The 20,811-nt window shown below is 47.9% G+C and overlaps 1 protein-coding gene across 1 annotated transcript in view; it reads left to right on the forward strand.

Annotated features, from left to right (window-relative positions):
* Window positions 1–20,811, forward strand: part of fxyd6 (FXYD domain containing ion transport regulator 6) — a 234,223-nt gene extending 213,412 nt beyond the window's left edge. The window contains exon 9 of the mRNA XM_067245738.1: window positions 20,790–20,811. The gene's annotated coding sequence lies outside the window, so the exon portion shown is untranslated. The remainder of the gene's footprint in view (window positions 1–20,789) is intronic.

The following is a 20,811-nucleotide window of genomic DNA, read 5'->3' on the forward strand; positions in this document are numbered from 1 at the left end:
TCATAACCTTGTCTCAGGTTGGGCGCCCGTTAATGCAGTCCCTCATACAGAGCCGTGTGTCTGTGTGAATGTGTGTTTGACTGCTAATGCCTCCCATCACTTGGGGACCAATGTCAAACGTGTCACCTCTGGTGTGTGTGTGTGTGTGTGTGGGTGTGGGTGTGTCCTGAACACACGTCTGGGTCACAATGGACTGACCCATGTTTCAAACACAGAACACTGTGCAGGGCATAACACATCAATTTAGAATGATGTAAGACTGTGTGCTCCAACTGTGTGTTTGAGAGGGAAAGATATTTCCATCAAAAGTAGGTGTGTATCCATTTCCATCAGATGTTTGTGTGTACCTTTGAATGGGCATACATACAGTAGTATGATTGTCCTTCCACATGTGTGTGTGTGTTCCCAGTACTAGGTGTTCACTGGGTACTCTGAGAAGCTGCTTGTTCTTCTGTCCTTCCCTCTACATCCCTCAGACCTGTCCTTCTCTCATCACCCTCTCTCCTCATCCCTCTCTCCTCACCCCTCTCTCCTCACCCCTCTCTCCTCATCCCTCTCTCCTCACCCCTCTCTCCTCATCCCTCTCTCATCACCCTCTCTCCTCATCCCTCTCTCCTCATCCCTCTCTCCTCACCCCTCTTTCCTCATCCCTCTCTCCTCATCCCTCTCTCCTCATCCCTCTCTCCTCACCCCTCTCTCCTCACCCCTCTCTCCCCACCCCTCTCCCTCTCTCCTCATCCCTCTCTCCTCACCCCTCTCTCCTCACCCCTCTCTCCCCACCCCTCTCCCTCTCTCCTCACCCCTCTCTCCTCACCCCTCTCCCTCTCTCTCCCTACCTATCCTCACTTCCCAACCCCTTATCAATGACACTAGGCCCCCTCTTTCCTCTCCTGGCCTCCCTCCTTCCTCTCCTCTCCCTACTCTCCTCTACCCTACTCGCCACGCTGAAGTGTTCCTTCACTTGGCTCCAGGTCTGTTTGTTTTCAGCAGGGACCTTTAATTACACCCTCCAGCTGTCAGGTCTTCGTTAGTACACACACAGACACACACACAAACTCCCCCTTAACTCCCTCATAGCCCCACCCCACTCATGGAGGGTGCAAATGAACACATTTAAGTCAAGCATCACGCATGCTATGGTACCAGCTCCCCTGACTCCCCTAGTTAGGGATAAGGCTGTTCTATCCCGGTTCTACCCCCCCCCCCCCCCCCCCCCGCGCCCCCCCCCCCCCCAGAGCCCTGGAACCAGACGTGGAGATGGGGTAGACCAGGCTTAGATAGGGAACAAGGAATAACTGACTGGCTCAAGAATAAAGTAGATGAAAATAGAATGGAATATACAGAATAATAACTCCACTTATCAGAGGAATCAGTTTAACTATTTCTTTGGTGAAAAAGAAAACCTTGTCAACGACACTTAAATACCTTTATATTATGCCTGGAATGTGTGTTAGTCTGTCTACAAAATAGAAACCATTACTTGACACAGCTAATACATAGCATTAATAAACATGAATGTTCTATCAGAAGCCTGATGATGTTCTACAGGGCAGTGTTGGGAGAGAAACCAGCTGGTTTTCAGGTCTTGGAGTAAAGATTTGGAGGTGTAGCTTTGATCCGGAAGTAAGGGGGGGGAAGATTTGTGCTGGACTCATACATAAAAACCGGATTATTATTTAATGTGTGATGGATGATTCGTCAACCAGTAATCAATCGACATCTGCAGTCAAGAGCTCACTGAGATCATGATCATATCTCTCTCTCCCCTTGTTCCTCACTCTTTAGCTCTCTTTCTCTTTCTCTCCCTCTTTCATTCTTCCTCTTTCTTTTTCTCCTTCTCTCTCATTCATCCTCTCTTTATCCTTCTCCCTCTCTCTCTCTTTATCCTTCGCCCTCTCTCTCTCTCTCTTTCCTTCTCCCTCCCTCTCTCCCTCTCTCTCCTCAGTATTCCTCCCCCTATCAGAGCTGTGACCTTGAGGATTCAGCATCGTTCTCCAAGGTTCCCTCCAACTCTCTGAGGAAAGGACACCCCCCCTCCCCCTTCACCCCTGCCCCCCTCACCCCGCCCACACCCCTATCCTTACTCCTCCTCACCCTATCTGTTCTCACATCCAAAACAGCTCCTTTCTCCATCCCTCCCTCACTCAACATCTCTCTTTAACCCTCCCCCCATCCCCACCGGATCATTAATTATCTAATGGAATCAATACCATGTTAGATTAAACCAGCATGACCTCGCCCGCCCCCAGGTATCGGCACGGCGACGGGGAAGGATGGAAGGCTGGAGGGGTGTATGATGAGGCGGGAACGAAGGGATGTAAAAGAATGACTAGAATGTAAGACAGCAGGAGAAAAGGGAGGCTGACAGGTTTCTAACTAATTACTGACAGGAGAGGGGGATGAGGAGAGAGAGAGAGAGAGACAGAGAGAGAGAGAGAGAGAGAGAGAGAGAGAGGGGGGGGGGTGAGGGGGAGGGACATACAGTAAGGTGTGTTACTGTAACAGAAGTAGGTAGAGTGAGGAAAGAGGGAAGAGAGAGGATGATAGATAGGGAGGATGGAGTTGTGTATGGATGGAGTGATATACATAGAGAATTGCTAATGTTCACCTACGGTGATCAATACTGCTCCCAGTCTTGTTTTACAGAGGATCTGAGAGGAGCAGCAGAAGCTTGGTCCTCCTGGACCCCCACCCCCCCCCAACCCCACCCCACCTCACCCCCCCCCCCCACCCCCACCCCCACCCCTCCAACCCACTGACTGGTCCAGGACTGACACAAATAACCCCACACACACAAACATACACAAATACATACATACCCTGCCTGGGAATTGCTTATATCGATAATCACTGTCCAGATAGAAAGATAGATAGATAGATAAACAGACAGACAGATAGACATATATAGATAGATAGATAGATAGATAGATAGATAGATAGATACAGTAGAATGAGATCCAGCAGAGAAAGCCTGTGAACCCTGTCCTCCTTCAGGCTAAAACGACATCAGCACTGACCTCCACAACACCACAACACCACAGACCACAGACTACAGGGCAACACACAGGGTCATACACACACATACTTTCGCTTAACACGTTACTGTCATACACACACATACTTTCGCTTAACACGTTACTAGCACTAATACACATTTGTTCCAAACAATTATGAGCACAAACACATCTGCTGTAAAAGACACACACACAAATATACACTAGCATGCACTCACACTCACACACACACTAACACACACACCAGTGCAACACACACACCAGCATATTGTATGTAAGTTGTGTGGTTATGTAACTTGTGTAGGAGTGTTTGAGTGAACAGCACACTACCTGTTGTGGTTGCTGCCCTGCTACAGTGTGTTCCTACTCAGGTCATGTGTTCAGGGTCCACACCCTGAACCACAGTACTGCCAATGGTCCATCTGCACATGCTTATCTGGTCGGTCTGTCGGTTTGTCTGTCATTCTGTCTGTTCATCTCTTGGTCTGTTAGTCTGCCTGTTTATCTGTCTGTTAGTATATCTGTATGTTAGTCAGTCAGTCTGTCTATTTATCTGTCGGTCTATTAGTTGGTCTGTCTGTTGGTCTGTCTGTTGGTCTGTCTGTTGGTCTGTCTGTTGGTCTGTCTGTTGGTCTGTCTGTTCTTCCAGCAGTCTCTCTGTTGGTTTGTTTGATGTGGTAGCCAAGTGTGATTGTGTACAGAAGTCACTAAACTCAGATTTGATGTATGTGAAAGTATGTGCTTGCATTCCTGACTATTCAGAATAAGTCTGTGATTGTGTGTGTGTGTGTGTGTGAGAGAGAGAGTGACAGCAGGCCTTATGTAAGAAGGCACAGAGGTCCAGAGAGGACAGACTGGGCGAGGATCAGGTCAGCAGAGTGTGACACTAAACACTTCTCTCTGACACCCAGCTGACACCCTCTGTCACACACACGCACACACTGTCCGTCAATGTCCCAAACACACGTCGCGCCCGTGTGTGTGTGTGTGGTCTGGCTACCTGTGAGTGCCGGTGGGCATGTCATCTTTTGACCATCTTTGAGTCAACGCTGTCTATACTCTGTCTCTGGATCATTCTAATGATATCTCTCAGGTCTGGTAATCCAGACCAGATTATTTGAGATCTCTGCAGTAGATGCTAATATCCACTTCTGGTAATCAACATCAATATGTTACCTTGCCAGGTATTAATTCTCTTTCTCTGTCTATATGTACATGGATCTCTCATTCTCAAACACACCCACACAACACCTCTTCTCACGCACAGTATTATAGACCTTGTCTCTGTAACCATGTGAACAAGTTTGTATCTCTCGCTCTCAAACACACACACACACACACTTCCTCTCTCACGCGATCTGAAAGACCTGTCTGTAACCATGTGAATATGTTTAAAAGTCTTGCAATGCAAGTGGTCTCTGGTGCCTGGTATCATTCAGACGCAGCGAGTGGGTCTCTAGACAGGGTGTTGAGTACACTGTCAAGGTTGTTTAGTAGACACAGCATGGAGAGAACATCTACAGTAGAGTCTGTACTGACTGTATCAAAATAAACAATATACTAAACTATATATTACTGTAAATGAAGTACTAGACCACATACTTAACGGTAAGGACACAATATACAATTCACCAAACAACGTACTAAACTTGATCAATGTTTAATTAATTTCTAAAAAATCTAGTATTGATAAGGTGCCCCTTTACGCAAAACAATCCAGTCAAGATGATATACAGTAAATAAGGTGATGTCCAGACAGACAATCACCACAATACAATGCGTGTGTGTGGGTTTGCGTGTGGTGTGTGTGTGTGTGGGTTTGCGTGTGGTGTGCGTGTGTGTGGGTTTGCGTGTGGTGTGTGTGGGTTTGCGTGTGGTGTGCGTGTGTGTGGGTTTGCGTGTGGTGTGCGTGTGTGTGGGTTTGCGTGTGGTGTGTGTGTGTGTTTGTGCGTGTGATCTTGCACTACACTGTGCTCTGTGTGGGGTTGTGGAGTGTGTTGGTCCGTGGAACAGTTACATCAGACACTCAATTAGTGGAAACAAACAAGAGGTGTCTTGTGTATTCAAACACACATACATACACACACACATAAATACACACATACTCATACACACAAACACACACTCTTCACACTCAATCACACACACATAGGTACCGTGTGTAAATTTATGTTCAGTTTTGACGCTTCTACAGACACTCAAAGTGTATTAGTAGTATTTTTAAGCCCAATTAAACCTTCTAGCTGTGTAGACAATATACAGTACAGTCCTTGTGACAACCTGTCCGTCAGACAGCTTTACATTGATAAATAGAAAGAAAAATATTTCACCAAAGTAATGAGATAAATTAAAAAGCTACATACATTTTGTATATACATTTTCACAATTGTACTGTAATGTACATACTACCTGAGAGAGAGAGCACCTGGTCTCAAATAGACCGTCACACATACGTGTCATTCTGAACTGACCAAACATTCTGCTGTGAACATTCTGACTGGAACAAACTTCCAATGACTGGTACCATCCGACTCAGTTCCTGTGAATAGACGCATGTCCCACCGCTGTCATTTACGTAAACCATGCTTGGTTATTCTACTGTGCAAAACGTGATAGACAGTCGCTTGTAACAAACGGCTTGTCAGTCTGCTTTGTCTATCTGTGAAATGAGAACATCTGTGAAAATAAAACTGAAATGTGGATGTCTGGTTTCCTTCCACACACACACGAGCGCACACACACATGCAAACACATGCAACCTCTGTAACTGGAATAAAATCCAACACACACATACTCACATACGCTCATAGACAAGTGAATGTTTGTGTACAAATAAACTATGATTTGGGCATGAACAGTACTGTATGTAAATTAAAAAGTTACAATTAACTGAATAAAATATCACCTGAACATTTCTTTATTTTAAAAGCTTATGTTTTAAAAACAAATCCAGGGACACATTGTTCTATAAATATGAAAGGGCCAATATGATTATGTGTTTAACCCTGAAATTGTCCTAATTTGCTGAGCTAACCCTTTTTTACATTCTAGAAAAGTACATTTTCCATGAAGAAATTACAGTTTTAAACAGGTATTACTTTTAAAACTTCAGTGTAATCATAACTGAACATCTGAGATCTGGAATCATTCCGTAGGGACACGCACAACTTTGCTGACATGGTGTGTGTATGTGTGTAAATCTGTTCACAAATGATGTAAACGCGCGTGTGTGTGTGTGTGTGTGAGAGAGAGATAGAGAGTGTGTGTGACTGTGTGTGAGTCTGTTTACAAAGGATGTGCATGTGTGTGTGTGCATACTGTCAAAAAGTTCCAACTTACCTGACGGGCATTTCCAGCTTTGAGTTCTCAGCTGCCTGTTCACACGCTGTCTCTTCTGTTCCTCCTCCTCACCTTCCCCCTCTTCCTCCTCTTCGAGACCCCGCGCCCCTGAAAGTGGTCTCTGCTTTCCAACTGGGAAAACAAGTCACCACTGAAGGCTGGAGGCTGGAGAGTAGGCACAACAATCCTCTCGCTCTCAAAAAGCTCTGGACACACTGGAAGACTCGCTGACACTTCCCGCTGCAGGAGTGTGTGTGTGTGTGAGGGGGAGAGCACACGCCTGCGTGTGTGTGTGTGAGTGTGTGTGTGCTCCTGGGCTCTGAGGCTCACTCCGCTACCACTCTGTGGAGGCTGTCGTCGCTAGCCTGCAGATGGACTAGGATTAGGAAACAGACCGTGTGAGAGTCTCTCTCCTCTCCTTCTCTCTCTCTCTATCGCTTCCTCTCCGGCCGGCATGCTCCTTCCCTCTCTCTCTCTCTCTCTCTCTCTCTCTATCTCTCTCTCTCTCTCTGTCTCACTCAATCCCCATGCAGAGATTCATTTCCTCCTGGGAAAACCTTACCACACCAGTTGTCTCTCTCTTTTTCTCTTTCTCGTTTTCTCTCTCTCTCCCTCCTCTCAGTCGCAAGTAAATATAAAAGGCATGCTTGTACAACCCTCTCTCCCCCCACCCCTCTCTCTCTCTCTCTCTCTCTCTCTCTCTCTCTCTCTCTCTCTCTCTCTCTCTGTCTCTCTCTCTCTGTCTCTCTCTCTCTGTCTCTCTCTGTGTCTCTGGATTCCGTTTAGCCCTCACCCTCCTCCTCTCTGCCCCTCAGTTTCTTTCTCACTGTCAAAGCTGCCTTTCAAATGCTGATTAGCAAGCAGAGTAAAAGACAGAGAAGAGAGAGAGAGTGAGAGAGAGAGGGAGAGAGGGAGGAGGGGGAATTGTGTGACTGAAACAAGTGGGAGATTCCATCACATCTAAACGTATTGTAAACTACATCACTGGTCTGGTATACACGCCACAACAAACACACACACCCCCCATAAAAAACACACCTTACTCACAGATACGCTATCCCAGAAACACACACAACACACACTCTGTCCTACAAAGATCCACACATGCCTGTATAACCGCACACGCATACACACAATTGTACACACAAGTATACACATTTACCAATATACACACACACGTACATACATACATACAGTACATACCGACATTCACATAAGTACACATGCGTGTGCATTTATGAACAAATAATCACATTCAGAGACTCACTCAAGTACTCTCCTGCCACCCTCCCCCCTCTCCCTCCCTCCCCCCTCTCCTCTGTTTGTTCCCTTGCCCTCAAACACTACTCAGAATATTGATACATCAACCCCCCCCTTTTCTTTTTTTCTCCCTCCGTCTCCCTCTCTCTCCCTCCATCACTCACTCTCTCCACTGAATACTGATAGGCTGTCTACTCCGTGGTCTGGGTTTCAAATCTCTCCCTCTCCCTCTCCCTCTCCCACTCATCTCTCTCTCTCTCTCTCTCTCTCTCTCTGTGTCTTTCTCACTATGTCTCTCTGTCTCTTCCCCCCCCCTCTCTCTCAACCTCTTTCAGTACACAGAAGTGCAACAACATGGAGAGGAGTAGCTGAAGTTAATGCAGTGAGGTAGACATAAATTCAGTTAAGTAGCGTTGCAGATTACACCAGGCTGAAAATGGACCAACGTTGTGGGGAGGCATGGGACAGGAGAGAAGTGGGGAGCTGATGTTGTGTGTGGGTGTGTGTGTGTGTGTGTGTGTGTGTGTGTGTGTGGGGGGGGGGGGGGCTGTGAGAAGTTCGGACAAATGAAGACACTTTAGGTTTCCTCTTTCTGTCTCTCTCTGTCTCTCTCTTTTTGTTTCCACTCAGTCTGTCTCTCTCTCTCCCTCTGTGTGTCCCCCTCTATGTCTGCTGCGCTCTCTCTCTTCACATCTCTCTCTCTCTTTCTTTCTTGTGTTCTTGGATAATTGTCTGGTAGGGTTTTAAAGGGAGAGGGATATCCTCAAAGACCCTGGTACACCCCAGTCCCCAAAGCACACATACACCCAGAAACAACCATGCACACACTCACTCCTCTGCTGTTAAAACAGCTGACATGACAGCAGAGTCACCACAACAGTTCCCTTAGAAATAGCCTTGGGCCTTCTGGCGGTTTCTGTGTGTGTGTGTGTGTGTGTACGTCTTGTCTTCAGAGAAATATCTCTGTATCTGCATTAGGGAGGAAGAACTCTGACAGAATTGAAGAGAGAGAGAGGCTGAAAGAGAGAGAGAGGCTGAAAGAGAGAGAGAAGCTGAAAGAGAGAGAGAGGCTGAAAGACAGAGAGAGGCTGAAAGAGAGAGAGAGGCTGAAAGAGAGAGAGAGGCTGAAAGAGAGAGAGAGGCTGAAAGAGAGAGAGAGACTGAAAGAGAGAGAGAGGCTGAAAGAGAGAGAGAGACTGAAAGAGAGAGAGAGGCTGAAAGAGAGAGAGAGACTGAAAGAGAGAGAGAGGCTGAAAGAGAGAGAGAGGCTGAAAGAGAGAGTGTCCGATTTTGTCCTCGAAGTCTTCCCAAGGCTTCCTTCTAGAATGAAGTGTGTGTTTTGTGTGACACAATCTCAGCCAGAGCCACGCCTCCTTACAGTAACATCCCCCCCCTTATCACACCAGCATCATCTCCACATCACCTTAACATCACTCTAACATCCCCTCCAACATCTCTCCAACATCACCTCAACTCACTCTGGACGGAGTTGATGACTGACAGTACGAAACATTTCATGTGTAATATTATCTAATGCAAAGCATGTTATCTACTTACGTACAAACGTAAATATTCATTGATGTATTCATATAGCAGCCACTTTTACTCAAAGTGATGTGCAGTACAATATTTGAAACGGCAACTTCTTGATCAGAGGTCAAGTGCTCTAACCATTAAACTATATCTGCCCCCCTCTATTGCTCCTGCACTCTCCCTCTCTATGTAGACACCTTTTCCCAAGATGGCATCCTTCAGTCGTTGACTCAGTGACACCAAAGTGACACACAGTAAAATTAAACATTTAGTCATTTAGTTATTTAGCAGACGCTCTTATCTTATCCATATTAAATAAAATTAAACAAAGCAGTTAATTACAGTAATGAAAAAAAGTTGGTTGCTCGATGCTAACTAGGTGACGTGGCAACAGACATACCAGGGCATACGTCAAAGCACATTTAACTGAACTAATGATTACATTTCTATGTTTTACCCTACATGAGATGGTGAGTAAATGTGTATAATATGAGAAGAAGCTTTTAAGATAATTGCATGACAGTCTGGGACAACATGCAGTTATGTAGTTTGGTACTTGGCTTGGTTAGAAGTCAACTGTCTCTCTCTCTTTTGTACCTTTCTTTCTCGTGGTCTTAATGCCTCTTCTCTCTCTTCACCTCTCCTCCAATCAGGAGTGACCTGTATACCCTGTTCTTCTCTCTCTCCCCTGCAGTATTACCTGTAATTACCACTTTCATTCACTGTACTCTTATGTGCTTGACTGTGTCAGATACTGACTAAATGCATGTGTGTATGTGTATGGATGTGTGAGGTTTGTGTGTGTGTGTGTAAGGTATGTGTGTGTAAAGTATGTGTGTGTATGTGTTTCAATGCTGGTGCATATGCATGTGTCTATTAGCGTATGGTTAAACTCCCCCTAGTCCAATTACTCCAAAACCACCAACTCCTGCCCCCCCACCCCACTTCTTAAATTTCTTCCCCCTCTCAACCCTCTCACCCAGACAGTCCCCTGTGGAAGAACCCTGCACCCAACCCCAATGTATCTCCCCCCTCCTTCCCTGCTCCACCCATGCTACATTTCTCCTTCCATCCATCCTTCCATCCTTCCATTCTCTTCTTCTTTGCCCCACTCATCCCTCTCTTCCTGCCCTTCCTACTCTTTTCGCCAGCTGTAACCCCCCCCTTCCTTCTCCCCCAGCGTTTTGCCCTCCCTCCCCTCTGCTTTCCTCCTCTACCCCTGTTCCCCCTCTCCACTGCCCTCCCTCCCCCAACTCTCCTCTCCTCCCGTTCCCCTTGCCTTCCCCGTCTCCACCCTCTCCCCCTCCCTCCCTCCCCCCAGCCTCCTCCTTGCCCCGCTCCCGTCCCCAGTGGGCTGACGACATCAGGAGAGGTTTAAACACACAGTGCATATTAATGGATTGATCTGAATATTAATGTAGGATGAATCTTAATGATATAAAAATACAAAGAGTCTGAGTCAAACATAACTACGGACACACACACATATACACACATGTAAAACACACACATAAACACAAATACATACACAGCAACAAAAACACAGACACCAGCATCTGTCCTCTATAGTGTTCCGGGCTTTTTCATTCACCAATCACATACACGCACATGCGCACATGCGCACACACACACATACGCACACACACATACGCACACACGAGCACACACATACGCACACACACGTCTTACAGCCACGTTTCTCTCCTCCATCTCTTCCTGTTGCTTCTCTTTCTTTCACTTTCATCTTCTGCTTCTCTTCTCATTCAGCACAATCTAACCCAGCATGGGTTATCCATTTCTCTCTCTCTCTCTCTCTCTCTCTCTCTCTCTCTCTCTCTCTCTCTCTCTCTCTCTCTCTCTCTCTCTCTCTCTCTCTCTCTCTCTCTCTATCTCTGGTCGGTATCTCTCCTTTCAATATCTCTTTCGCTCAAGATTGCCCCATCGCTCTGTCTTTCCTTCTTTCTGTCTCTCTCCCTCCCTGTCTCTCCTTCCTCCTCTCTCTCTATACATATCTGTTATCTATGTCTCTCTCCCTCTCTCTTTCTCTCTCTCTCTCCCTCCCTGTCTCTATCGCTCGGTCTCACCTATTCGATATTCCAGCCTTGTTCTCCTGCAGTCTCCAGCACAACTTTCTGACCCACTTCCCCTGTCCTCTCCCGCCATCCCTCTCCTCCTCTCCCCCCATCCCTCTCTCCCCTCCCCCATCCCTCTCTCCTCTCCCCCCATCCCTCTCTCCCCTCCCCCCATCCCTCTCTCCTCTCCCCCAACCATGTCTCCTCTCCCCCCCATCCCTCTCTCCTCTCCCCCCAACCATCTCTCCTCTCCCCCCAACCATCTCTCCTCTCCCCCCATCCCTCTCTCCTCTCCCCCCATCCCTCTCTCCTCCCTGGCCTGCTGATCAAAGCTTGCAGGACGGCATTGCCTTGGGCGGAGGAGGGTGGAACGGAGGGATGAAGGGATCCGAGGAGAGGGGAAGAGGAAGAGAGGGATAGAGAGAGGATAGAGCACACGAAAGAACGGAGAGATCACAAGGAGAGGAGAGGACTCAGGTACAACCACCTCCTCCCACGCAAGCACCAAGGACAAAGCTCTTCCTGGTGAACCACATGTGCATGTGTGTGTGTGCACGTGTTTGTGTCCTGTCAGCCTCGTCACCCATGCCCAGTGAATCTTGTCTGACATGATTGACAGTAATGCAGTCAGATGTAAACACATACTGTGTCATAAGTCACGGTGGACACTTCTAGTGCCACACATAGAATTCAAGACTGGAGGGGAGCAACAATGCAGTGGGATAAATCTTCAACACATCCCCAGATTCAATGATTAGAAAAATCTCCAAATTGACTTTTTTGTATGATTATAAAAACATTTACCACGTGTGTGAATGTGTGTGAATGTGTGTGTATGTGTGTGAGCGCGTATAGCAGGGAATGAGTGACTTCCTTCGAGTATTGTGCATGAGTATTATGTGTGTGTGTGAGGGGGAGAGAGAGAAGAACACCAGGCCATTTGTACCCAGACAGAGTTTCTTGTACCTTAACATTCCCTCAGCATCCTGACTAATTATAAATAAATGAGGGACACGACATGGTGATCCACTAGAGACCAGCCCGGAGAACGACAGAATACAGAGACAGGGGGAGAGAGGGAAAGAGGAGGAAGGAGGAAGTGAGGGAGGGAGATAGGAAGAGAGAGAGAGAGAGAGAGAGAGAGAGAGAGAGAGAGAGAGAGAGATGAGAGAGAGAGAGAGAGAGATAGAGAGAGAGAGAGAGAGAGAGAGAGAGAGAGAGAAAGAGACAGAGAAAGGAAAGAGAGAGGGAGACGGAGGAGGAAACGGAGAGAGAACGAGGAAGAGACAAAGTGAGAAATAAAGAGAGAGGAAGAAAAGAGAGAGAAAAAAGGACGAAAAGAAAGAGAGAGAAAAGACATAAGAGGATTAAGAGCGATAGAAACGGTGTAGGAGAGAGAGTGTGAGAGAAGAAAGAGACAGAGAGAGAGAGAGAGAGAGAGAGAGAGAGAGAGAGACAGAGAGAGACAGAGAGAGACAGAGAGAGAGAATAGTTAGGACGGAGGGGAACAAAACAGATAAGAAAACAGAAGGAAGAAGCAGGAGTCTGGAGGATGGAGTGAGGAGAATGTAAGAGAAAGGGGAGGACAGGCCAGAATCAACAATAGAGAAATTCCGATGCACCACTCCAACACAATCTGTCTGAGGGAAGTTGCCTATGGGCATTTAAAAAGGAGCTCTAACATATTGCTAGATAATCTGAAACATAAAAAAGTATAATGTAATGTGATGTTTATTGTATGTAGTGTTGTTTATGTGCTGTAGAGTTGGTATTGACAGGGTGTTGTGAAGTGCTTTACATGTAATAGCACATAGAAGCCATAGGATCCAGGTCCTAACATATTGTAGTCAACATTCACTACCTGTCAATCAAGCTTATCTGAGATGACTTGTCAACCGACGACTACGTTTGGAGACCCAAGTGTAGCTGTGGTACTGTGTGTGTGTGCGTTCACTTTGTGTTGTTGTGAGTGTATGTGTGAGACAGAGAGAGAGAGAGAGAGGGAGGGAGAGAGAGAGAGAGATAGAGAAAGAGAGAGAGAGAGAGATAGGGAGAGAGAAAGAGAGAGAGAGAAACTCTCCACTATCTAAATGGATCACACTTCGGAGTCAGCAACCATTTCTCAGAAGCAGGCGTCGCCGTGCCAGCAGGGGGAGACGGGGTGACGAGGGGGGAGACATGGAGGGGGAGACGGGGGAGACGAGGGGAGAGAGATGGAGGGGGAGACACTAGACTCAAGGTTACGTCTCATACTATAACAGATGACAGCTGGAACAGCAGGTCTCTGAGCGTTTAAGTTCAAGGGGAAAATGACACTACTTTTTACGAAATTCCCATGTGATGTGAATGGAAACGCCTCCAGTTGTGCTGAGGGCCGCCCTGGGCGATAAAACAAATACGCATCTATCTTTTCTGGTTTGTCTCATAACAACCATTCTCCGACGTTTCCACACAGCCTTGGTTTTGAGAGAAAGGAGGGGGGTTTGTGGGTCAGGGGTCAATCTACTGTGACACAGACAGGAAGAGGTCACCAGACTGACCTGTGATTGGCCCCCTGAGCCCCAACCCTTCAAACACACACACACAGTTGTTGCTATAGCGACCGAACCACAGACAAACATGCTATCACTGAATGAGATGGGGGATAGATTATAAAGGGAGGGGTGATAGGGGGAAGGGGATAAAGGGGGAGGGGGGTGGGAGGGAAGAGTGTAAAGGTCAAACAGTGTCTGTCCTGAAAGTCTAGCTCTTTCTCTCTCTTTGTGTGAGATATGAGAGAAATGAAAGAAACATCTTGTTTGTGAAGGATGTGACTTCATAAATTAAATTTTTCCTTTTTGATGATAAAATGGGACAAAGAGAGAGGAGAGAGAAAGAGACAGATAGTTAAGAGAGAGGGATGAGGGAGATAGACGAAAGAAAGTTGAGAAACAGAGAGAAGGAGAGAGAAAGAAGGAAGAGAGAAAAAAGAAGTAGAGAGAGGGACGGAGAGAGAGAGAGGGTGTAGAGGATTCTGAGCGTGTCTGCTGTAGCTGCCACAGGCTAACAGACAGCCAGGCTGCACTGGGAATGCTAATGCTACTAGCTGCAACTCTTTATCTTCCTGTCTTTCTATCTTTCTCTCTCTCTTATTTTCTCTTCTTCTTTCTTTGTCTCTCATTCTTTTTCTCTCTATATTTCTCTTTCTATCCAGTTATTGTTCTTCTCAGGTCTTCTCACTCAAACCTCTTGCCTGCTCGTCTGTCTGTCTGTCTGCGGCTTGTTAGTTGGCAATGCATGGACAAATCATACGACATGATGTCTGAGTGTGTGTATCTGTGTGCGAGTGCAGTGTCAAAAGGGACAGTATGTATTACACATACTAACACACCACCCCACACACACACACACACACTTCAGGTTCAGGTTACTTTATTTGTACCCGTAGGTAGATTTGGTCTGCAGTGGGTAAGTTCACAAATCTTGACACCTTTTTACAAACCACACAAACAGTGAACATTAGATCTGATCAACTTGGTTTCGGTATGACTCTCAGCCACCATACATGATGCAGCAGCTACACGCCCGTAGGCAGACACACACACAGACACACACACAGATACACACACACACAAGACACACACAGACCCACACACACACACAGACCCACACACACACACACACACACAGACAGAAGGCATTCAAGCTGATTATTATTCCATTAAACAGAGCCACCAACCTCAGTCTAGTAGAGTCTTAAAAGCATATTAGTGTTGGAAAATGAGAGACAGGCATTTATACAAACACACTGCAGTGATTAGACTCACTTTAGGGGGGCGGACAAATTTCTCCGTCTCTCTCTTCCTTTGTCTCTCCCTCACTTCCTCCATCTTCACCTATCTTTCCCTATGACTACTCTTATTATCATAATCAATCTTTCATTTCCTTACCACCTTTCTACTTGTACGCATCCCCCTACACCCCTCTTTACCATCTCTCATTCTCCCCTTATTGTCCCATCCCCCTTTCTCTCGCTTCCCTGCCCCCTCCATCCCCCCTCTCTCCATCCCCCCTCTCGCTCTTCTTCTGCATGGTCTGGTCAGTATTCCCAAAGTCAACTGCAATCAGGCATCTTCAATAGATTAATTACCTTGTTCTTAGCGTGATAGAGCATCTACCATTCTCTCCCCATAAGACACCCCCACCCTCCACCCCCCCCACCCTCCACCCCCCCCCCAGCCTCCACCCCCCCCCCCCCAGCCTCCACCCCCCCACCCTCCACCCCCCCTCTAAGAGACACACTGACACTCCCCCGCCAGAAGATACTGACCACCCCCTCCCCTTCACAAGACTCCCCCCTGCCACATCCCAGAACCCCCATTCCCCCCCCCCCCCCATTCCCCCCCCGCTCCCCCCCATGAAGACACATGTACACACAGACACACAGACATGGGCGAGGACACACAAACACGCCAATGGTCCACACATACACCCACACCACAGGAGTGTCTCCAGAGAGATGTTAGATGTGATAGATAGGGTTAGCAGTAACCTTTACCATAGGAAGGCTCTTAGAACATTAGAGGGGCCTACAGCCATCAATACAATATGTGTGTGTGTGTGTGTGTGTGTGTGTTTGTGTGTGTGCATGAATATGAATGCACACACATTCTGCTGGACACTGTGTGAATCCAGAAAACATTGCTGGAGTTAGGTATTGAAGCTGGCCAGAATCACACACACACACAGACATGTATACACACACAGACAGACATGTATACACACACACACACACACGCACACACATGGATACACACACAGACAGACATGTATACACACACAGACAGACATGGATACACACACACAGAGAGAAAATATCCTCTCCTTGCCCCCCCTCTTCTCTCATCACAGACAAACAAACACAACCACACTGTCCACCAGCAGTCTAAACCACACCTCTTCCTCAGCCCCTGACCATAACCCCAGAAACGAGCGCTGTCGTGAGTCCATCTGAAATCATGATGGATGACAACTTCCCCAAGCAATCGCTCCCTGTGTCAGCATTAGTTACCTGCAGCCAGCTAGCGGCCATGGACCACACTGCCCCTGGATCTCTCTCTCTCTCTCTCTCTCTGTCTCTCTCTCTCTATATATATATATTTCTTTTCTCTCTCTCTTCCTCTCTTGTCTTTCTCCATTTCCCTCAATCCCTCCTTCATTGTCTCTCTTTTTCTATCTTTCTCTATCTCTCTCCCTTCCGTTCCAGTTCTCTGTCTGTTCCTCTCCTTCCCTTGGGTGAGCAGCTTCAATCATTAGTTGAATCTGTATGAATTTGTTCTGTAAGAAATTGAGTTATACCGTCATCTCCATCTCCACAACACAGGTGACTGGTCATATTGTCCTTACATGACATTGAGATTGAATCAAATACAAATAATAGAAAAGAGAGAAAGAAAATGGAGAAACTGGAAATGAAGATGTCTTATTTTTCTTTTATTGACTCAAACGACCCAGTCAAGGACCCTATTGTGAAAAATAATTGTTTGTCTACATATTGAATTACCACAAACCATCAGACTGACCTAGGGAACAGGGCTCTAATTGTGTTACGCGTGCATGCACACACACACGCACACACACGCACACACACGCTCACACACACCCACTAGCAACATAAGCACTGTCAATATGAACCATGCAAATGCATCCGTCAGTGTGTGATGGCTTGTCTTCTGCTGTGTGGTTCTGACTGATGCACAGCACACCTATTGGAGTAAACACACACCTGTCCTCAACAGATGATGTGTACTAGGTACCTGCATGTGCACTAGGAATTAAAAAGGGCATCCATCTCTGTGCCTGTGGGTGTGTGCATGTGTTTGTGTGTGTGTGCATGTGTGTGTGTGTGTGTGCGTGTGTGTGTGTGTGTGTGCATGCGTGTGAGCCTTTGCCTATACTAAAATTCCTCCTTGTTCTTCCCTCCCTCTCTAATCCTTCTCTTCTACCTGCTTCCACCTCTCCATCTGGAGAGTTGACACTGTACAACCCCCCTGTAATGCTGCTCCCCCTCCTTCCTCTCAACATCCCCTCGCCTACCCTCCAAGGACCCCACACACACACACACACACACGCACACAAACCCGCTGGCCCAGCCTCGCCTCAGCACCCCCATTAGCTCCCCACCTCTCCCCTCCACCTCCAGATTCCCGCCCCCTCTCCTGGACCCCCTCTCTGCCCCAGCAAAGCAGTCCTCTGCTGGGGGATTAGAGCTGGGGCGCTGGGGGCCGAGGGGTTCCGTCACTGGAGACCCGGAGTTCAGAGGACAGACACACACACCAGGGACTGGGGTCAGGGAGCAGACACACACACACACACACAAATCAAAGACATTAGCATACACATATTGTGTGTGGCGAAGATTAAAACCCTTATTATGGTTGGTGCACACACACACACAAACAAATGTGTTTGCATAGGTGTGTATGCACAGTGTAGCTAAAAACCCATATATCAGGACACAAAGATAGACGCACACACACATTTGCACATGCAGCCTGGGTAAGAAAATCAGGAAAATAACTTAGAATTTACAATCAGGTCTTTTCTTTTCTCACAGGGCAGATAGTTGATGGGGAAAGAGAAAGAGAGAGACAGAAAGAGAGAGAGAGAGAGAGAGAGAGAGAGAGAGAGAGAGAGAGAGGTGGGGGGAGGGAGGAGATAAAGAAAGACGGAAGGGAAAGAGTGATTGTCAGAAAGGGCGAGAGGGAAACATCACTCTGAAAGTTCTAAAGAAGATCCTGCACAGGGTTTTAAATGCTCTCCACCCTCATCCCCTCCCTCCCCCTCCTTCTCTCCATTCCTCTTCTTCTGCCTTCCCACCATCCTCTTCGTCCTTTCATGAATTAAAAGCACGGGCCAGTCTGTGGGGAGAAGCATAGTTAATTCTGATCAGATCTCCTCCTCTCCTCCACCCCTTCCTCCTCTCTCCCCACCTCCCCTCCTCCTCCTCCTCCCTCGGCGACGGTTGCCGGGGCGTCTGACAGACAGAGATGGGATCTGACAGTAAACAGGCGTGCGGATGCCCGGCGCGTGATTGACAGGTCGGCAGGTCGACGGGGGCCCGCCCCCCCCCCTAATCCCGCCCTGTCAGCTCTAATTGTGGAGGTGGAGCTCCGTGTCACTGTGGCGACTGACTGACAGGACCCCTGCTTTGCATAGTTACGAGGAAGGGTGCATGGCAAGCATGGTATAACTGCTAATAGAGACGTGTGTGTGTCCAAGCGTGTGTGTGTGTCCATGTGTGTGCACACGCACACTGACACACACCCATTGAGTGCTGAGGTACGGTGGCCAGTATGGGACATTAAGGTGGGACTGGGTGGGGGATTGTGAAGTAGGGGGCAAGGTGGGGCAGGGTGGGGCAGGAGGGGCAGGATGGGGCAAGGTGGGGCAGGAGGGGCAGGGTGGAGTGGGGCAGGAGGGGCAGGGTGGGGCATGAGGGGCAGGGTGGGGCAGGGTGGGGCAGGAGGGGCAGGGTGGGGAAAGGTTGGGCAGGGTGGGGCAGGAGGGGCAGGGTGGGGCAGGGTGGAGTGGGGCAGGAGGGGCAGGGTGGGGCAGGAGGGGCAGGGTGGGGCAGGATGGGGCAGGAGGGGCAGGGAGGGGCAGGGTGGGGCAGGAGGGGCAGGGTGGGGCAGGAGGGGCAGGGTGGGGCAGGAGGGGCAGGGTGGGGCAGGATAGGACAGAAGGGCACAGCCTGGCAGCCAGGTGTCATCACAATACACTAACTAACATCAACACACACACAAATATTCTAACACGAAAACACATTTTCTCTTTTCTGTGTGTGTATTTGTGTGTGCAGCCATGTATCTTTAAAAAAACACATGCCTGTATGTGTGTGCATCATTATACCATATAACTTACTCATGCTACCTAACTGTGGGTATGCAGGTGTGTGTGTGTAAGGAAGACAGAGAAAGTGTGTGTTTGATTGAGTGTGTGTGTGTATGTGTTTGATTGACAGCTGCCACGGACCCATGCCAGTCAGAGTGCCATGCTGTGGGGCACCAGGGTCGATCGCTACGGCAATGACCTTCGCCCTCATCTGCATCCAGCCTTCATTAGCAGAGTCTGGGAGGAGAATAACAACCCAATAAATTAATAAAGAGAGGGAGGGAGGGAGGGAGGGAGGGAGGGAGGGAGGGAGGGAGGGAGGGAGGGAGGGAGGGAGGGAGGGAGGGAGATATGTAGGTGAGAAAGAGAAAAGGGAGAGTAGAGAGTAAAGAAAAAATGAGAGAGAGTGAACAGTGATTATTAACCGATCCTGGTTATAATCTTACATTAGTCATTAATCCTGTTTATAATCAGACATTAGTCATTAATCCTGGTAAGAAGGATCCTGGTTGTAGTCATGACTAGAGATGGCAGCTAGCCACACTTCTGTAACTAACCACACCTAGTGAACAGGGTAAAGCAGAACAGAGCAAAACAAAAAATAACATATCACACTACACTAAACTAGACCAGACTAAACTAGGCCAGACCAGACCAGACTAAACTAGGCCAGACCAGACCAGACTAATCTAGACCAGACCAGACTAGACTGAACAAGACCAGACTAGAGCAGAGCAGATGAAAGTCGAGCCGAGCGGAAAAGGTCTAATATAACAGGATGAATGTGTCCTTGTCCAATACTGAAGCATTTCTTTCTGTCTTTCAAACTCGCTTTTTCTCAGACACATTCTGTCTCTCTCACACTCTTTCTCTCCCTCTCTCAGTCTCGCCACCCTTCTGCCCATTACGAGCAGCGGAGATGGGTAGGGGAGTGGGAGTGTGTGCTGCAGAGAGAGGGGGCCTGCTGTGCAATGGAGGAAATTCTCAGGGCGATCGATGTTGAGGATTAGAGTAGGCTTTGGAGCTCACAGGCCTAGATCTGAACTCAATACCCAGGGGGGAGGCAGGGGGAGGGAGGTAGGGGGAGGGAGGTAGGGGGGGGGAGGGGGGCGGAGAAAGAGAGGGGCTGGAGGAAGGAGGTGGGGGTGAGAGGGGAGGACTGGGGTGAGATGGATGGAGAGTGATCGGGAGGGAGAAAGAAGAGAAGGAAAGACGGAGAGAGAGAGTGAGAGAGAGAGACAGAGAGAGAGAGAGAGAGAGAGAGAGAGAGAGAGAGAGAGAGAGAGAGAGAGAGAGAGAGAGAGACGAGAGAGAGAGAGAGAGAGAGAGAGAGAGAGAGAGAGAGAGAGATGAACCTGCTCCTGTCAGCAGGCTGGGTGAGGTGTGCTGGGCCAGACTGACACCTGAGACACTTCCGACCTTCCCTCTCTCCCACACACATCAACCTGGTTAAACACTGCTTGATCTGCTCTACGGGGCATCCCACCTGCTCTCCACAGTGGAAGAGAGATAAGCAAGAATATATACAAATAAATGCAGATGTTATACAATTTTACGCTAAAAAAAGCCCTATATAATTTGTATGGGAGAAGAATAGACAGAATGAACATCCTGGTGTCTGAAGTTTGTGGATTATCAGGATTAAGGTTGAGGGTATACTCAACCTTCACAGGCTCCTCGACAACTCTGAAAGTAACAGGAAAGTGTTTTTGATGTTTGAC

This window comes from Osmerus mordax, chromosome 11, assembly GCF_038355195.1.
Source record: "Osmerus mordax isolate fOsmMor3 chromosome 11, fOsmMor3.pri, whole genome shotgun sequence".
Classification (NCBI taxonomy): domain Eukaryota; kingdom Metazoa; phylum Chordata; class Actinopteri; order Osmeriformes; family Osmeridae; genus Osmerus; species Osmerus mordax.